The sequence below is a fragment of the Cataglyphis hispanica genome, chromosome 2 (genome assembly GCF_021464435.1).
Source record: "Cataglyphis hispanica isolate Lineage 1 chromosome 2, ULB_Chis1_1.0, whole genome shotgun sequence".
Classification (NCBI taxonomy): Eukaryota; Metazoa; Arthropoda; class Insecta; order Hymenoptera; family Formicidae; genus Cataglyphis; species Cataglyphis hispanica.
This window is the reverse complement of record NC_065955.1, coordinates 1,861,379-1,878,558: the sequence shown is the minus strand read 5'-3', so window position 1 is coordinate 1,878,558 and position 17,180 is coordinate 1,861,379. Positions and strand designations below refer to the sequence as shown.

At 38.5% G+C, this 17,180-nt stretch overlaps 1 protein-coding gene and 1 long non-coding RNA gene across 5 annotated transcripts in view; both read right to left on the bottom strand.

Moving 5' to 3' along the window:
* Positions 1 to 6,792, bottom strand: part of LOC126857382 (uncharacterized) — a 29,294-nt gene extending 22,502 nt beyond the window's left edge. For 2 of the 4 annotated variants that reach the window (XR_007688488.1, XR_007688489.1), the window contains exons 1-3: positions 6,544 to 6,792; positions 5,861 to 5,969; positions 4,924 to 5,064 (exon numbers count right to left, since the gene is read on the bottom strand). This is a non-coding gene — a long non-coding RNA (uncharacterized LOC126857382). Of the gene's footprint in view, positions 1 to 403; positions 674 to 4,923; positions 5,065 to 5,860; positions 5,970 to 6,543 lie in introns of those variants that run through there. The other 2 variants (XR_007688490.1, XR_007688491.1) reach the window with 2 other exon arrangements.
* The window catches only part of LOC126857322 (uncharacterized), a 91,456-nt gene that overhangs the window by 57,107 nt on the left and 17,169 nt on the right, over positions 1 to 17,180 (bottom strand). The window lies entirely within an intron of this gene.

Sequence of the window (17,180 nt, the reverse complement as noted above, 5' to 3'; positions counted from 1 at the left end):
TTTGCTTCTGGTCCGCACAACCGTGAGACGAACACTCTTCGCGACGTTGTAAAACGATGGCTGTTACTGCTGCTATTTCTCACGAACGAGACGTGCATCTCGCGATGCATCGAAATTAGCGCGTCGTGTTTGGTCGTTTCAAATATTGAGATCGTTAATCGACCCGCAGTCGTTGTTTGTTATATTTATCACTTTTCATATCATACATTTATCGTTCACTTTCAACTCTTCTGGGGCATTTTATTTAATTTTTATCAATTTATTATATTGAGTTTTCTAATCTAATATGTTTATATATTTTAATGAAATATACGACACATGAGTAGCTGATTAAAATTTTAGTTCATCGTATATATTATATATTATATTATATTATAAAAAATTTCCAAATATTTGACATCATTATTCTAAAATACAATTAATTTGTGTACCTTCGAAAATGTAATATATTGTACCATCACGCGCGGATTCTTCTTAGAGATCCTTACTTTAGAAACCTCTGTTCTCCAACAGATGGTTTTGCAAACCGATAACAAGCCAACCCGACTGTATCGAACTTTGATCTGGGAAATGTGGTCGTATCACGGTGATATCGGCGATCTTGCTTCCGATTGTCCCCGTTAAGGAAAGGGCATCTCCGCCTTCGCACCGGGCGAGATTCGCCGGCGTGCGCCTGCGAGAAAACAGAGTTCGCCATTAAAGCGTCACGTCGTGAAATAATGCGCGACCTAAACACAAACGAGGCGGTTACACCCACCGCGAGGCTAAAACCACCGCGCGCACGGAGAAAGCAAAAGGAATTTCGCAGCCGCGATATCTCTCACCGCGGCATTATTTTCCCTTCACTGTGCCACCTGCCGTTCTCCGACATTGCGCCGCGATTTTCAGAGGCACAACGAGAGATCGGAACACGGAAAGAGAGAGAGAGAGGGGAGGGAGGAAGGGTAGAAAGAGAGAGGGAAGTATTTATTTTTTTAAATACCTAATATAATAAATAATCATAAGTAAACAAATGGAGGTGAAAATGATAAATAAGTAAAACTCATGTTAAATAGAAAATCGAGTCAAATAATGAATGGCATGCGAGAAGAAAAGCAGTCAAATTATCATATTTGAGTCGGTAAAGGTGAAACAACAATTCCAATTACTATCATCGAGCGAAGAATTGAAAAGATTGCACTCGAAACCACCGAGAGTGGAGGAATCGCGAGTGTCTCTCCATCTGACAGACCGGGAGAGATCGAAGTAGAGAGGGAGAGAGAGAGAGAGAGAGAAAGAAAGAGCGAAAGCTGTACGCGCACGTTGGCAGCGACCGCTTATTCATACATCTACCACATCTTCATTAGAGAAGCGCACACGAAGCCGCGGATGATTTTGCAGGATCTGCTTTCTGGCCTCCGATGGACCGGTATACGCGCACCCGACCGACCATCGACTTCCCCCATACACCACGTATATTTATATTCGCGCGTATACGCTATATACGTGTGCTCGAAATGCACGCGTATATATACATACGCGCATATTCGCATACAAGCGTGTACGAGCATACTTAACGTACGCGCGAGAGCGGCGAATTCCCACCGTGTCAACGTGGGAGCGCGCGCGCGCACCCGACGGGGTATAAGTTCCTCTCTTGACAGTGTATTCTATAATATATATATAGGTAGACACACATACACATATATAGAATTGCCGCTCGTTGCGCGGGTTCGTTCGTCCGTACGTTCCTTGGTTCGAGACCGCTTCAGGTTGTCCGGTCTGTGTGTGCGGCCAGGGCTCCCACCAACGCGCGCGCGACCTAGCCTTCTTACCCGCCCACCTACTCTATCGAGCAATCCACAAATGCCTCTTCCTCTTCTCTGTCCTTCTCGTCTCGTCTTCGCCGATTCGTTCTTCCGAGCATCTCTCCGTTCCTGCTTTCTCCATCCTCCTTCCTGACCTTTCCACCTGCCTGCAGCTCGCATCCTCTTCCCTCCGTTCCCGTCTGTTCTCCGTTCCGTCTCTTCTCACCGTATCTCTACGTCGAGTTTTAAAGAGTGTCGTGAAGCCAGAGTACGAGACGGGACAGTCAGAGCCGGGCCACGTAACTATGTATGCATGTATGTGTGCCTTCCTTATACACACAGGTGGTTACAGATGCACCTCGTGATATACGTTTATGTTCGCGAGTGCGGGCGTACGCTCGCGTGTATGCATACATGTATATGTTCGAGGCATGGACCGGAGAAGTAGGGCCTCTCCCTCGTTCTCTCGTACCTTCCTTCTTATAACCCCCCTTGTGTCTCGGTTCCTCCCTCGCCTCTCGCCCTATTCACCCTCTCTTTCCCTCTCTTGCTCGTCCTTTCTCCCTCTCTCTCTCTCTCTCGTTCTCTCTTCGACTCGCGAGAGTCCTTCCTCCCACTCGTCTTGTCCGAACGATCGGCGTTTCAACGTTAGACCTTACATGCTTGGCATACCTGCAAACGAGCGCATAAGTCCACTCAATATACATACCGATGCGCGGAGAAATCTGTCGAAAACCTGTCAGGACTTGGCCTTACGAGTGTCGTGAGATAGACGCCGAGAGATGCGAGCGGAAAAATGTTTTCCTCTTCGTGTTTATTGGTAACTCTTAGACGATGACCATCCTAGTCGTCGTTCTGAAAACTGTGATGTCAATCAGAATGGCATTCCAGTCTCTAAGACATCGATTATATATAAAGATTATATCTCCTCCGATATGCCACGTATATAGATTCCCGGAGCTAACTTTATATTAGTTGCTCTATGTAAGTAAGAATATATCGTTACCAATTGATTTTTAAAAAGGAGATGCAAAACTAAATGATGAGTAAAATCTAATTTATCGTGCCGAAAAAGATATATATTTTTACTTTTTAAATACTTTTATGTAAGATTTACAGATTTCATTTAGAGTTAAAAAATTCTACTCACATGCTTGAAAAGATATGTACGGCAAAATATTATAATTCATAAAAGCTACATTATAATTTTAATTAAATCTCTTCAAATTAAATCTAAGAATCATATATATCTATTTTCTTTATCGTTAATTAATTAAAAATATTTAAGAAATCTAATAAAAAAATATTCAATATATTTGTATATAAAATATCATATTTTTATATTATATTTCTATAATACATATATATATCGTACATTTCATCGCGATACAAAATTTAATAAAAAAATTAAAGATATCTTCTACATTGTCCTAACATGATAACAAGTTTCTAAATTTGTGCACCCTCGAGTGGATAATTATGTGATTCTGTTATAACATATGAGGGAGAGAATCTCGACGTGGATCAGTTTTCACTCTAGCGTCTGTCAAGGCCGCGTTGCGATTCCGTAATCATGAATCATCTTACTCCATGTGTGCCTATTGTTCAGGGATTGTATTATAAGCGTACAATCCAGATATCGCTCCCCCTTGTATACAGAGATCTCTTATAAACGGTCTATATTAATATCAAAATTTGCCGGGCCCACAAAAACGTAGCAAGAATATTGATCGGATTTTTGATGATGATAAATGTATACCAAAAAATATTGAAATATATCTGAGAAAAAAAGTACACACGCGTAGACTTTCTTGTATCACATTATGGAACCCGACAATCCCTCTATTCGATCCCGGCACCCCAAAAAAATATTCCCATCCGCCATGTTTCATCGTATACTTAACAAGCTATTGCCTATATGGTTTCGGAATTTCTCTCTCTCTCTCTCTCTCTCTCTCTCGTACACGTTATGTATCCTATGTATGCAAACACGGGTTTCGCCACAATCCGCCAATCCTTGAGCATAACACTCTTTATCGATAGTTTTCTAGACCGAGCCGCGATAGAGGCGAGCAACGTCCCGATCCAAGAAACGTAAGGCCCCTCGGATCGCCGTGATCGCGCGAGGATTACCTCGCCATCGGCTCGCCGAACGTCACTTACGGGCCGCGTACATAATATATGCTGCTATTCGGCATTCACGGTGGTAAATATCGCGCCGTAATATCCGCGGATTCCTGGCGCGCCGTGCGGAGGAGTCCGCGTATGATGAAGCGGCTGTGAGCATCGCGCACACACGCACGGCTCGGGGACAACGAATGGATGATGAGGCAGGCATCGCGGACGACACGTTGCGGGAACGCAGAGCGCGTTTACGATTCTACAAATAATCCTCATGTCCGCAAGCCATTTTTCTCTCTCGCTCTTCACCGCAGGATACTCCGCGACGGAGGAGGCTGGTCTTCTCGCGCAAGGAAAATCGCGAATGAGAATGACAATCCTCCTTTTCGCGTTTCGCTCATACGGTTCTCTGTAGTTAAACAAGGGACATGGCATCTGAGAACGATGTAAGGTAGGTCACTTATACGGCTTGTGCTGCGGATAGTCGTTTGGTTTTATGGGAATACGCTGATAATTATGCAATGAGTAACAGTGTGGAAAACCGCGTCTGATATTTCGTCGCTTTCGTGTCAAAATCGATTTTTATGCGACGAAGAACCTTGTTAGAAGAGATTTATCTCGCATTGCGCATATGATTAATTTTAATGTAATGTATTTGAAAGCAATGATAATAACGGAGCTAAACCTGTAAAAAATGTTCGCAAGTTTTTCGATTCTAGCATCCTAGGCAAGTTAAATTCATATTTTATTTTAAATTTAGTCCAATATTTATTTACTTTTTACACTTTCACACCTGAACAATTTTTTTCTATATCTCAAAAATAGTTTAAATATATCTCAAAAAGAGCAAAATCTTTTTATGAAATTCAATTAATGCTCTTTTTAGCGATGTGTATAACAAAAAAAAATTGTCATTAATTGATTAATTATTATCTTAATACAATTTTAAAGGCCATGTATCCAAACATGCATCGTATAATTATGCGATATGGCAATGCGAGTAATGGCTGCGTACCTTAGATCTACCTATACCTTCGTACGGTCAAATTCCTTGCTTGCATTCTGACGTGATTCGGTACGTTTGATCTCGGGTCGCCTTGGCGTTATTCCTAACACGTCATTGATCTTTCCCATAGTGCGTTACAACATCTAACCGCTATAACATTCATTGTTGAATAATAAATTATCATATTAGATTATGTGATTAATATTTTAATTATTCAAATCTCAATTCCGATAAAAGCAGCAATCAGAAAATTTCCTAATAATTTATTAATATGTATGTGTTGTTATGTGTGTGTGCAATCTTATTTTATACATACATATATCGAAGGTTTGATTATAAAGGGATAAGTCCGAAATTACAATTTTATGAGAACGAAAAACAGCATATTTCATTAAAAATATATATATATATATATATATATATATATATATCTTAATTTCTCATTTTAATCAATATCTCATTTTTCAAAAATTTGGAGATACACGCCTTTGTTAATTATGTACCCTTGATATACTTCATATATATGTATAAAATAATCTCCACAATCAAAGAATCTTATTTAGAGCCCAAATAGTGTTTATGACGTTTATATACAATTAGATTGTTTGACTTTTTTAAACATTAATATCTTAATAATTGTGACATTATGATAGTCTACTAATTTTACATGAAAAGAGTAATCATAAGAGGCCCTTTTCATTAAAAAATATATAAATTCAGATAAATTAAAAGATGTGCACATTTCATGCAAAGTCATCGACATTAATATGTGTGTGTGTGTGTGTTTATATTTTTATAAAACTCCATAAAATTTATATTATAATTTTATAAAGTTTTATAAAAATTTTCCATATCGTCGTCATATATACATATAAGGATACCCTTGTTCAAGGGTTAATATTACACATTTCACAATAACTACCAACCGATATTTCAACGTACTCACTTCTCGCGTTATTAATACTCGCTCGACAACTCCGGTCTGGCTTCTCTCTCGTAATTCCGATCAGCCGTGGCTTAAGCTACATGCTCAGTGCAAGTAAAAACAACATCGCCTAAACTAAAGTTTCGGACTATTCGGTTATATCGTCTCCTACTATACATTATATAATCAAATTTAATCATCTCTTTACATCGATGTATGTATTTTTATATATGATAATATTACCCAGCACAGCGACTTGCTACATTATATCATATTATTGGAAGTTCTAAAATAATTATTATTTATTATATGAGCAAAAGAAAATTTTACGAAATATAAATTAATGATTTTTTTCTATAACACCTTCATTTAAAAAAAAAAAAAAAAAGATTTGACATACGTTTTCTGCGACAAAAAAGTTCGTGAATTTATATAATCCAATGGAGAGAGAAAAATCAAGTACGCTCTATCTTTTTCTCTCCCTCATTTAAAATCGCGAATTCGCGAGAAGACGACACTCATGCTTGACAAACATTATACGTGCCATTAGCATATTAGCAACTTCTTTGTCAACGTCAATCGGCTAAATGTTGCGAATAGATCTGTCGACGACTCGCGCGAATGGAAACGCTCGCAAAGCGAACACCCGCAATTTGGCGGATCTCAGTGTGACGCGCGCCCCGGTATTCTCCTCATCCTTATACCACTTACGTGGCATGCTTCTCTCGCGTTCAGTCGGAGGAGATCAGCCGCCCGGCGTCAGACTGGGGACGTCAGCGACCCCGCTTCCTCGACCTCCGCCTAAGCGAGAGAGCCACCTACACGGCTCTCACACCTACTCGGAGCACTTACATGTCCGTCCGGACGGCGAGGGAGCGTGATCTCCGCGCGGACAAACCGCACGGAGACCACTGGCTAACGGGCCGAGCAAGCCGAGCGCGCCTGTCGGCAACGCGCCACTACACGCGTCAACGCTTGCGCACTCAATAGTACGCAGTAAATATTATGTGTATACGTAGTTGTGTATGTAATATACAACACACAAAAATTTACCTGTGTAAATAAGCGCGTGTACAAAGTTATGTGTATACAAAAATATATTTATTCTGACAGAGCTTTTTCTCGTATCAGCGTTTAATGTCACATTCCTTGATCAATCTGCGAAATCCTATATTATTATTCCTTTATAAATATGTCAAAAAAGAGATTATTTTTGTTTATTCTTAAAATTATATATCTTTACAACTAAATTTCACATTCAAATCATGTGAAAATAATTTCTTTAAAATTAATTGAAAAATATATGAATATAAAAGTATATGATTTTCCCACTTACTTATACATTTTTTATGTTTACTTGACAACTCTCTCTTATTTTTTATTGCTAATTTTGATGCTTGAACATTTTCATAGAAAATAGAAAAATTGATTATATGTATACATGTTTGTATATATAAACTTTTGTATCTGCTACGATATTTTACCGTGCGAAAGACAATGAGATGGCGCGTGAGATCGTCGAACGTGAATCTCGATGTCTTCGCATACATAGACCGTTGTCAAGGCACATCGCTGCGTTCGCATACTCGAATCAACGGTGTATATCAGTCGGGCATTTATCCAAGTACGCGTGTGTTTCTAGAGAGAATCGTTATAGTCCAACTTGCGTCCGCTTATCGCCTGTATGTGCGCTCCACGTTTATAGGTAAATTCATGACATTAGAATGGCCATGATGCAAATGTGCAACATTTATATATCACGTATATTTTTCATATTGTTTGTGAATTATTGATCGTATCCGAAATGTTTCTTATTAAAAATCAAATACGTAATTGATTGAATAAATCGAAACATATTTCACAGATATTTAGCGAACTTTTCGGAAAAATAAACAATTTTTCAAAGCTGTATATATATATATATATATATATATATATATATATATATATATATAATGAGATTTCTCTCCGATATTCTCTAGAAAGATGTAACTGTCATTTACATCACGGTTGAATGAAAAAATATCGTAGGATATATGTTTTTCTGAAATACTGAGTGAGTTCACGCGTGTTGTCTGCAAATATACAAGATAGAAAATTCAAAGATTATTTCAAATGTAAAATTAGTGTTCTTGAACATGCACAGCAAGTTTTCATAGATATGATATATGCATTCAAACGTATTTATAGAGAAGTACCTCTTAACGCAAATATATGTATTCATCGATGTTTATTTCATGTTTTGCTGATCCACTCATAATATGAAACATACGGAATGTCGAATTCGTATTCGAACTGCTCGCTCACAAGAGTCATTTCAGATCGTAAATATTATTTCGCTGGAAAACGATGAAATATTTCCGCGTACAATGTTTTTAACAACTTATACTTTCCTGATAAATATAGTTTAAAAAACATTATTTACATAAACGTCATTGTTTTTAACGTGAAAAAAGATTGAAGTTAACTGTGCTGACAATCACTTTGGGATCAGTTGATAGATTGATTGTAAGTTAGCTATCCCCGTAGTATTACCACAGTAGTAACTCGTTGTCTCTACTTAAGATTATAATCCCAGGTAGAGGACCTAACTGTAGTTTTCAGAAACTAAGCTCTAACTATAATCATAACTATAGGCTTAGTTACATGCAACCATCCCTTAAACATGTTAGGGAATGTGTTGCTATTTTCGTGAGTGTGTAGGAAACATACGACTCTTGAATCAATAGTACATGATATAAAACGTGATTCTCCTAGTCCAATGAAATCGCCGAGAATAAATCGATAATAAATTAATGAGAAATGTAGGCAACAACAAAAAGTGCGTGGGACTTGACACATTTACATATAGTGAGATATATCTTCCCTGCGCCCCAATCAATAACGAACACCCCATTTAAATCCTTAGCACGCTATTTCTTTCTCTTTCTCTCTCAATAAAATATATTATTACCATCTATAGAAATCGTTCACGAGCCATCGAAATCACGTGATTTATGTGATCGCTTGCGCGACTACGCCTCGTATATACGTACTCTTACGTGTATGTACATAAGAAGAAACTGCGTTCCATCGGCAGGGACAGTGAGTGGGGATCGGGCGGGGAGAGGGCGAAGGGAACGACCGTATGGAGAAGCTCGGGACGATCGGGATGCTAATTCGTTTTGCTCGCTTCCTCGGCTGCTGCGTCCTTTTCTGCGAATGAAGATCGTCGGCGGACGCGGATCGTCGTGGAATGCGTTCCGAGGGCGTGCGCGAGGGCGAAAGAATAAAGGCGCGGAAGATTACGAGTATATTTCATTCACGATTTCAGAGAAGATCGACGATGCTAAACACAGCGTAATACTATTATGCTCCTCCTGCGAGTCTTTATTCGAAAAGTGCGCCTATCACGTGCAAATTTTTATACGACTCGTATGTCGATAAAACTGATTCGCCGGAACAGGTTTTGTAAGTTGCGTCAAGAGAAGACGCTCATCTCTCGATGAATCTCGAATGATTGGTATATTTTAATAGCGAAAATAGACACCGCGGATTATATTCATCGTTCTCGCATTAATTATTTTTAATTATGATTAAGCGAGATAAATTCTTGTGACAAATACATACCTCGTTATAAACTGAGGAGCGACTTTTAATAATTAAATTGCATGATATTATTTTAAGTTATCAAATGATAACAAATTCTCAAATAATTCTCTACAATTTCTCAAAGATTTAGTTATCGGTAAAAGAAGAGACTCAATTATTATGTATAAGTCACATATAGAAAGAATTAAAATAGCTTACAAAGATTAACGAGAATAAGAGCACTAATTTAATGAAATAAAATATTAAACTTTTAATATATTAAATACACGAGATACAATTAAACTTTCAGCGTGCAAATATTATTCTTTAATTGATCTAAATCTAGCCAAATATAAATTAAATCGATAATTTACAGATAATTCTTCACTTAAAAATTTGAAAATAAAGAATAAAAAATAGAGATAAATCGAGTTAATGACGAATGAAAAGCGCGCATGCATAGAGCCATTCTCGGGCAGCAAATATTTCTCTTTATAGAACATCGATCTCTCATCTAGCCGTCGATTTCTCTTTTTTTTTTCCGAGCAGTTTGAGAGCATTTTCCCCTTCGCTCTACGACTACTCGACTATCGCCGTCATACAATGAGGATAACAATACCACGCACGATGGTTGAATTAAAGCAGTATATATTTACTCAGCGGAGACGAAATTGCAATGTTATGTATTGAAAAAGCACATATGTCTGAAGTAATCTCATTTTATCTTGTGCAAATTTTTTTTTTATTTATTTATTTGCTTTATCCAGATCTTTCTGCAATTTTATCCGTGAAAGTAGTGCGTTCCTATATTAATAAAGATTTTCATCTCTCGAAACTTATTAAGCATTTTATCATATATTTTGATTACAATACTTATATTTATTCGCGTCACATCAAGCATCGATATCATATAAATAAAAATCTCTTTCACATCTCTTCAAAAACAATTGCTCGCAATGATCACAACTGTACGAATTGCTGTAATTTTCTGTTCCGAATATTCGGAAGATACGTCGGTCGTAGATTTATACGGTCACGCGTACTTGTCCCGTTTCACTTCACGAATCGGTTAGAAGGCGCCGATCTGTCACCGTGTCCGTCAAACGATACACCTATAGTCCGCGTATCTATAAACCAGCGCTGCAAAATGCGCGCGAATGTTTCAGTTTCGTGAGAGTATATAGACTCGCGGTAATAATCGTATACCGTTACTTTTCTCTCTCTCAGTCTCTCTGTCTCAACAGTCTCTCTCTCGAGAGAGGCCGTTTTGCGTGCGTGTGTGCGACTCAATTGCGTTGCGGATAAAAGAGCGGTTCGCTCCACGAGAGACCCACGAGATATCGTTGCCATACCGTATATACGCGTATACGTATACGCATGTGTCAATATCGAATCGATCATTGCTTTCGAGGCTTTGCTTATTCGGCACCGATAATGAAATCCGAGAGATTAGGACACCGCGGCTCAGGCATATGCAGTGATTAATTTAACACGTGAAAAAATTTATTCTCAGCAATTCATATTTAGATAAACTTTCAGAGTCGTAACATTGAAAATCGACTAAAATTGACGAAATTTTTATATCGTCGTGTAACAATTTTTTGAACGAGATATTCCAAGTGACAGATGTATCTATTCCCGCGCTATTCTTTTATAGCGTTATCGCGCGCCGCGTGTTATCGTCTGTTAATATTCGTCAACGAAAACAACGCTAATGACGCTATCTAAATTATTCCTATCGTATCCTCGTGTCTCAAAATTTATGCGCAGTTCACCTTACCGGTGATTATAGCACCGTAGCGCGCCGATACCAATATTTTCAGTCAAACATCCAGTTTCCGCACCTCGACTTTGAAAATTTACATACACATACATAAACAAAATCGATAAACTTCTATGTGATATATCGCACTAAACACGTACAATGATCACTTTTAAATAGAGAGATATTTTGATTCCGCGCCGGTCATTAAATCGGACAGCAGAGTGGCAATTTACGTCCGCGTAGGATGTTAACGATAAGACAATGCTATTGATATTCTTTTCTTTGACTACATCGATTGATATCAATACAGAGTCTCAATATTATACTTTGTCAACTTTTGTTTTTTATTGTCATTTTACATTGAAAAAAAGCAATCTCTATATTTAATATACATATAAAACTTGAGATTAAGATATTAAGTCTGAATATAAGCCTCAAGTTCGATATAATGACTTATCCATCAGTACGTATCATCCATACATACGCGAAAGCCGAGCGCGATTATCTTATTTGATTCGCCACTGATCCTCATGGTCGACCGACCCTGCGTTTCTCTCTCTCTTTCTCTCACGAGTGCTAGCGCACTCGGGCATCGTCGCGTTTCGCTCTACACTCATATGTCACAACAAAGGTGACGTTAAAATCCTCGATCGGTTCCGAATCGATCGCTGGCGTCGGCGATGTAATAACGCCGAGATGAAACTCGCATAGGTCGCAGAGGTCTATCTCTACCACACACAGGTAGATAGATAGGTATGCGCGACGTCTAAATTCATCCGTGATTCGGTCACCGCGCGCACAGAACCAGAGAAGAGACGGATATCTCTGTCGGATGGCTCTCCTCCGCGTAGCTCCCATGACAAAGGCCGGTCAAACCTGCCTGACAACCTGTAAAATTCCTATGAATGAGCGCAACCTCCGCTGGTCACCAACACTCGAGAAGCGCTCCCTCGTTCCCGAGGAGTGCGCGCGCGCCAGCGCGCAACTCGACCTCGTCCGTTATTAAATTCCTCGACCTCAAGAAGTCTCAGGCTCCTCCGGGCAACGGAATAAAAGAGGAGAGGGGGGGGGGGAGGGAGGCCCAGGTCGAAACGCGCTGCCACGTGACGTTTTCTCCGGCTGTGAAGAGAGATCACGATGATACATGGTACTCTCATCACGCATGATGTATCCGAATCTTTCTGTAGTTTTTCAAGCCATGTAGCTCATCATATATACGTCTTTGATAGCGACATAAATTAATAATATTGTGATTAAAAAATTAAATAATATATAGCGTCAGCTATTATTATATTCGACTTTGAAACTAGAGAGTATTACGCGTCACTGACATTTAATTATTTAATTGTTGATCGTGCTAATAGGATATTATCATGTTAGTTGGATATCGGCAATGGAGTAATTTAGGAATTTTATTATTGACGTAAAATGCGCATAAGTGTCTTTTGAAGAATACGAAATCGATCCTACGCGAGTAGCGCGTGCGTATATATGTGTCGATCAAGTTCCTTTGGGAAAAAAGGTCGCGTTTTAAGGACACATCGGGAATTAAGGAGGAGGTGAGAGGAACAGGATTATCCGCGCAGCGTGCAGATATCGTCACTCTCGATCGTCAAGGTTGCACTAGCCGATAAGGACACGCGTGCGTGCGATACTAACGTGTATAGACGCACACACGCAGGTGCGGGCGGATTCCTCTCTTCCTCCCATTTACAACACACGTGTGTATATGTCGCCGTTCTTTAAATTTCTAAGTCGAACTCGGTCTCGCCGTCCTTGCCGGATGTCTCGAGTTTCCATAAAGTATGCAATAGCTCTGACTAATAATGTTATCAGTAACGCTATCGTAACTCGTCGGATATGGCGGCGACAACTTCGACGCATTACATTCTTCTCCGAACGAGAAAGTTACCAATGATCTCGTTCGTCTCGCGCCTTCTCCGTTACGCCACATGCTCTTACTGCGTCGTTTATATATACGTTACGACGAAGGGAAGGCGGCGCGAGATATTCGTCGTCTCGCCTTTGTGACACGCGACATCTCTCTCCCTTTGTCTCGCCTGTTTTAGATAAGAGCGACTACTAATCATCGCAACTATGTGAAGATTATGATGCTAACGATTCAATAATTAATTAATGTAATATTATGTGTAATATTTTCCTATATATATATGCAATAGTAATTAAGTATCTTAATAGTGATTAAATCTAAATGTCTTAATAAATATATAAATCTTTCATATAATACATAGAAAATCTTTATCTGTTATACATTCTCTTTTAACCCAAAAATAATCTTAATGAGTAAATATTAACGTTTATTTAATAACATTAAATTTTATTACTGTATTTTATATCAACGACAAAGATTCAAATCTTTTAATGCCCAGAATATTAATAAAATTTCAAAATATTATACTTCATATATCATAACAATCGCCACATTCTCATTGAATCGATTGAAGTATATTCTGTCAAAATATTATTTAAAAAGATATTGCAAAGAATATATATGATAATCGTACGATACATGATGACAAGAGTGTAAGTAGATCGATTAAAATTATCAAGACTCAAAGACTCGAGATCGATCGATCACGATATCGACTCGTTGAATGCCCCTGCTGTCTCGAGCTATATCGCGTAGAGCGTGGAACGCGGTTACGTCATTTTGCGCGACCCTCGAGCGCGCGCGCGCCTCGCTGATACATGCGCGCCGCGACTGTACCGTTTCGGCACAGCCTCTATGTTTAAGCGCGGGGTTATTGAAATCCGAACAATCGGATACGGCGGCGCACTTCCAGAAAAAACAAAGTGAAAGTCCAGGCCCGGCCGCGGCGAGGTGACGCGTGAGGTTTCGAACGCATCGTAAAACGCCGGCGCGTGTCGGACGCGGGTCCGATATTAAGCAAAGCGTGTGTCGAGCCCGCATTAGATCCTGCATCACCATTGATGTTATCCGTTCTCTCATTACCGAAACATTGGTTCGAGCCGTGAGTTGTTACCCTTGTATCAAAAAAGAAAATAACTTGCGGCTATTAAAAGTCCATTTGGTGGAAATTGAATTTGATTAATCGAATTATATACATAAATAGAACTCTTTCACTCTTCGCGACATAATTAAATTTCTTCGTGCTTTCCGAGAGTCGAAGACTTGCTGTTTTTTTATATAAGAAATCAAAATTTCAAAATCCAAAATGATTTAACAAAGGGAAAGAAAAGAAAAAAGAGAAGAAATTATCACAGTCAGGGTAACACGTTTCTATAATTATCCAAGGTATAATCAGCAAATATCATAATAATAAGTCGCCAATTCGGATTGAATCCAATTGGCGATATTCATAATTTTTTCTCGAGAAAATTTCTATTGCATACAGAAGAGCAGGTGAGCCATTGTCTCAATGATATTACAGTAAGAGCCAGGTACAGTTAGCATATAATAATTCGACAAGTGTTTCTTATCGAGTTTCTTAACGAGTTAATGGAACTACGTGATTCTCGCATCAAGTTCCTCGATTTTGTTTACCCTCTAAAACATCCCGTTGGCAACTACCGGGTGTCCACACGTACATCGCGCCGTGAATTCCATGGACGAGCGTAGTTGAAACCACGATCCAGCAGAGATTCTTTCTGGTATGCGCATCGGTGGTGCCGCTTGCACGTGACGCATGCATCATCCGCTCGTAAGAATCCGCGCGCCCGCCGTGTATACTTCCGTGCGTGTGCGTGTACACTCGCGGTGATAGCGATGTAAGTATGCCGGTAGCGTATTTGCACGGAACGCGTTCGTCTCCCGCGGTTATAGAGGAATCTATTCGTCCTCGTTCCTCTTATCTTTCTCGCGGCTACGTTTACTGCCGAAGTATGACTCTTGAGTACGACTTGAATACGAGTCCGAGAAGGATGATGACGACGACGACGACGACGATGACGGTAACGTCTTGCATGTCTCGATGCGTTCTCGCGGTCCCGTTGCTGCTTCTTCCGAGACGCGGATATGGCGCAGTCGTTTAAGAAGCAGTGCGATAAGTCCAGCTTTGAAAAATCTCTCGTTAAAATTGATGCTCGCGTCAATTCCAAGCTGCGTCATATCTCGCCTTGACATTTATATTGTTTCCAAAATTGTAAACTTATATCAATTTCAAAATCAACTGGGTTACACGAAGATTCGGACGTGTTAAGACTAAATAATTTGTTTATGAAAAAGAACCAGAAAGTATATATTAAGGCTTCCTAGACGTCTCAAAGTTTGACTGTTTTTTCTAACGTGTAATCATTTTTTTTAATAAACAAGTGTTTATACGACCAAACTGGCAATTTATTGTTTGATTATTATATCACGACGTTTCGACCATATGGTTTTGGTCCTTATCAAGTGAAAGTTATAATTAAAAAGTAGAAAGAGAAAAATCGAAATGTCAAACTGACATTGTGTCAACCACTATGTCAGTTTGACATTTCGATTTTTCTCTTTCTACTTTTTAATTATAACTTTCACTTGATAAGGACCAAAACCATATGGTCGAAACGTCGTGATATAATAATCAAACAATAAATTGCCAGTTTGGTCGTATAAACACTTGTTTATTAATTTATTTACTGGCGACATTTTTAAAATTAAACATAACATTTTTTTTAAATTTAAATTATTATTTTATAAAAAATGCATTGTGCTTTTTAAAAAAAATAGTTTTTGCTCTAATTTTCTCATAGATATAACACGCCGATTAAAAGCAACGCTTTCGTTAATTCATTAACTCGAATGAGCGATAGTTTCGTCAAATTTTGTACGTTAGGGTTCGATGATTATTTTATAAGACGAAGTAAGATTTTAATTTAGATAATTGCTGTTCCGCTATTGATTTCAAAACATCGCGTGACACATTAGCGCTTTGGTAGGTTATACGTTCCGGATGACACATTACATTCGCGTGACATCGTTAACGTAATTTGGGACAAGCGTGGATTAAGTAGCGGTTGTAAAGTTACGTTTGGTCACGTGGCGTTTCCTTTGCGAGCGAGATGGGAAGCCCGTGGGAAACTTCCGTCGAGAGTTGCATTCGCAAGAGTTGTCACTCGGCGCTCGCGAAAACGTAGTCCCACGGATGGAAAGTTCGAGGTTGTGCCGTGAACAAAGATCAAACGATCAAACTGATACGTTATAACAGCAACGAGCACGTCATATCAATCTCTCCGATCTCTCTATTGGATTTATATCTATTATTATTGTTATATTATTATGAATATATGTATGTAGTCATGCTGATATTTATATTAATAAAAATTATTTTTATTAAAAAATCACATACGTAAAATCAAAATTACACAATAAAGTGTTGATTCAAGAGAAATAAATATATATTCTTTTTTTTTTTCAAACATTACGTTTAAGTTGCTTCAAAATTTAGATTTCAAGATATTCATTTATCAAACTTTATGTCTCATACTATGTTTGTATTTCGGCGAACAATTTCATAATTTGAAACAATATCATCGTGATTGACTTTCCAGATGGCCAACGATCTACAGATCGCCGGTCGAAGGTCATCGAACGGTATCTTGATATTTTCCGAGGTCGTTCGATGTCCTTCCGGAGATTCTTTGCGATCGAAGGAGATTATCGCATACAGTGAATCATGTTTCTTATTAACTAAGACAACGAAAGTATTCGATCAGTTGTTGAGCAACTTGGACAGATTTTTATTTTACCTAGAAATTTGACAACAATAATAACTGATCAACAGCAGCTTAAGTTGTTTATTTTACTTATTATTATTTTCAAATTCCAAGTAAAACAAGAATTTCTATAAATCAATATCCGCATAAAAAGTTATGTGCGTTGAAAAAATTTTACATGAGGACATTTTACCTTCACAATGCATATATAGAGAGAATATTAATTAACTAAATATATTTCTATAAATGTCAGATGTGTGTGATAGGAGATAATCGTCTTGAAAGAGTTAATACACGATGTTTGCAATCGACATATCCTGTGAGAATCCT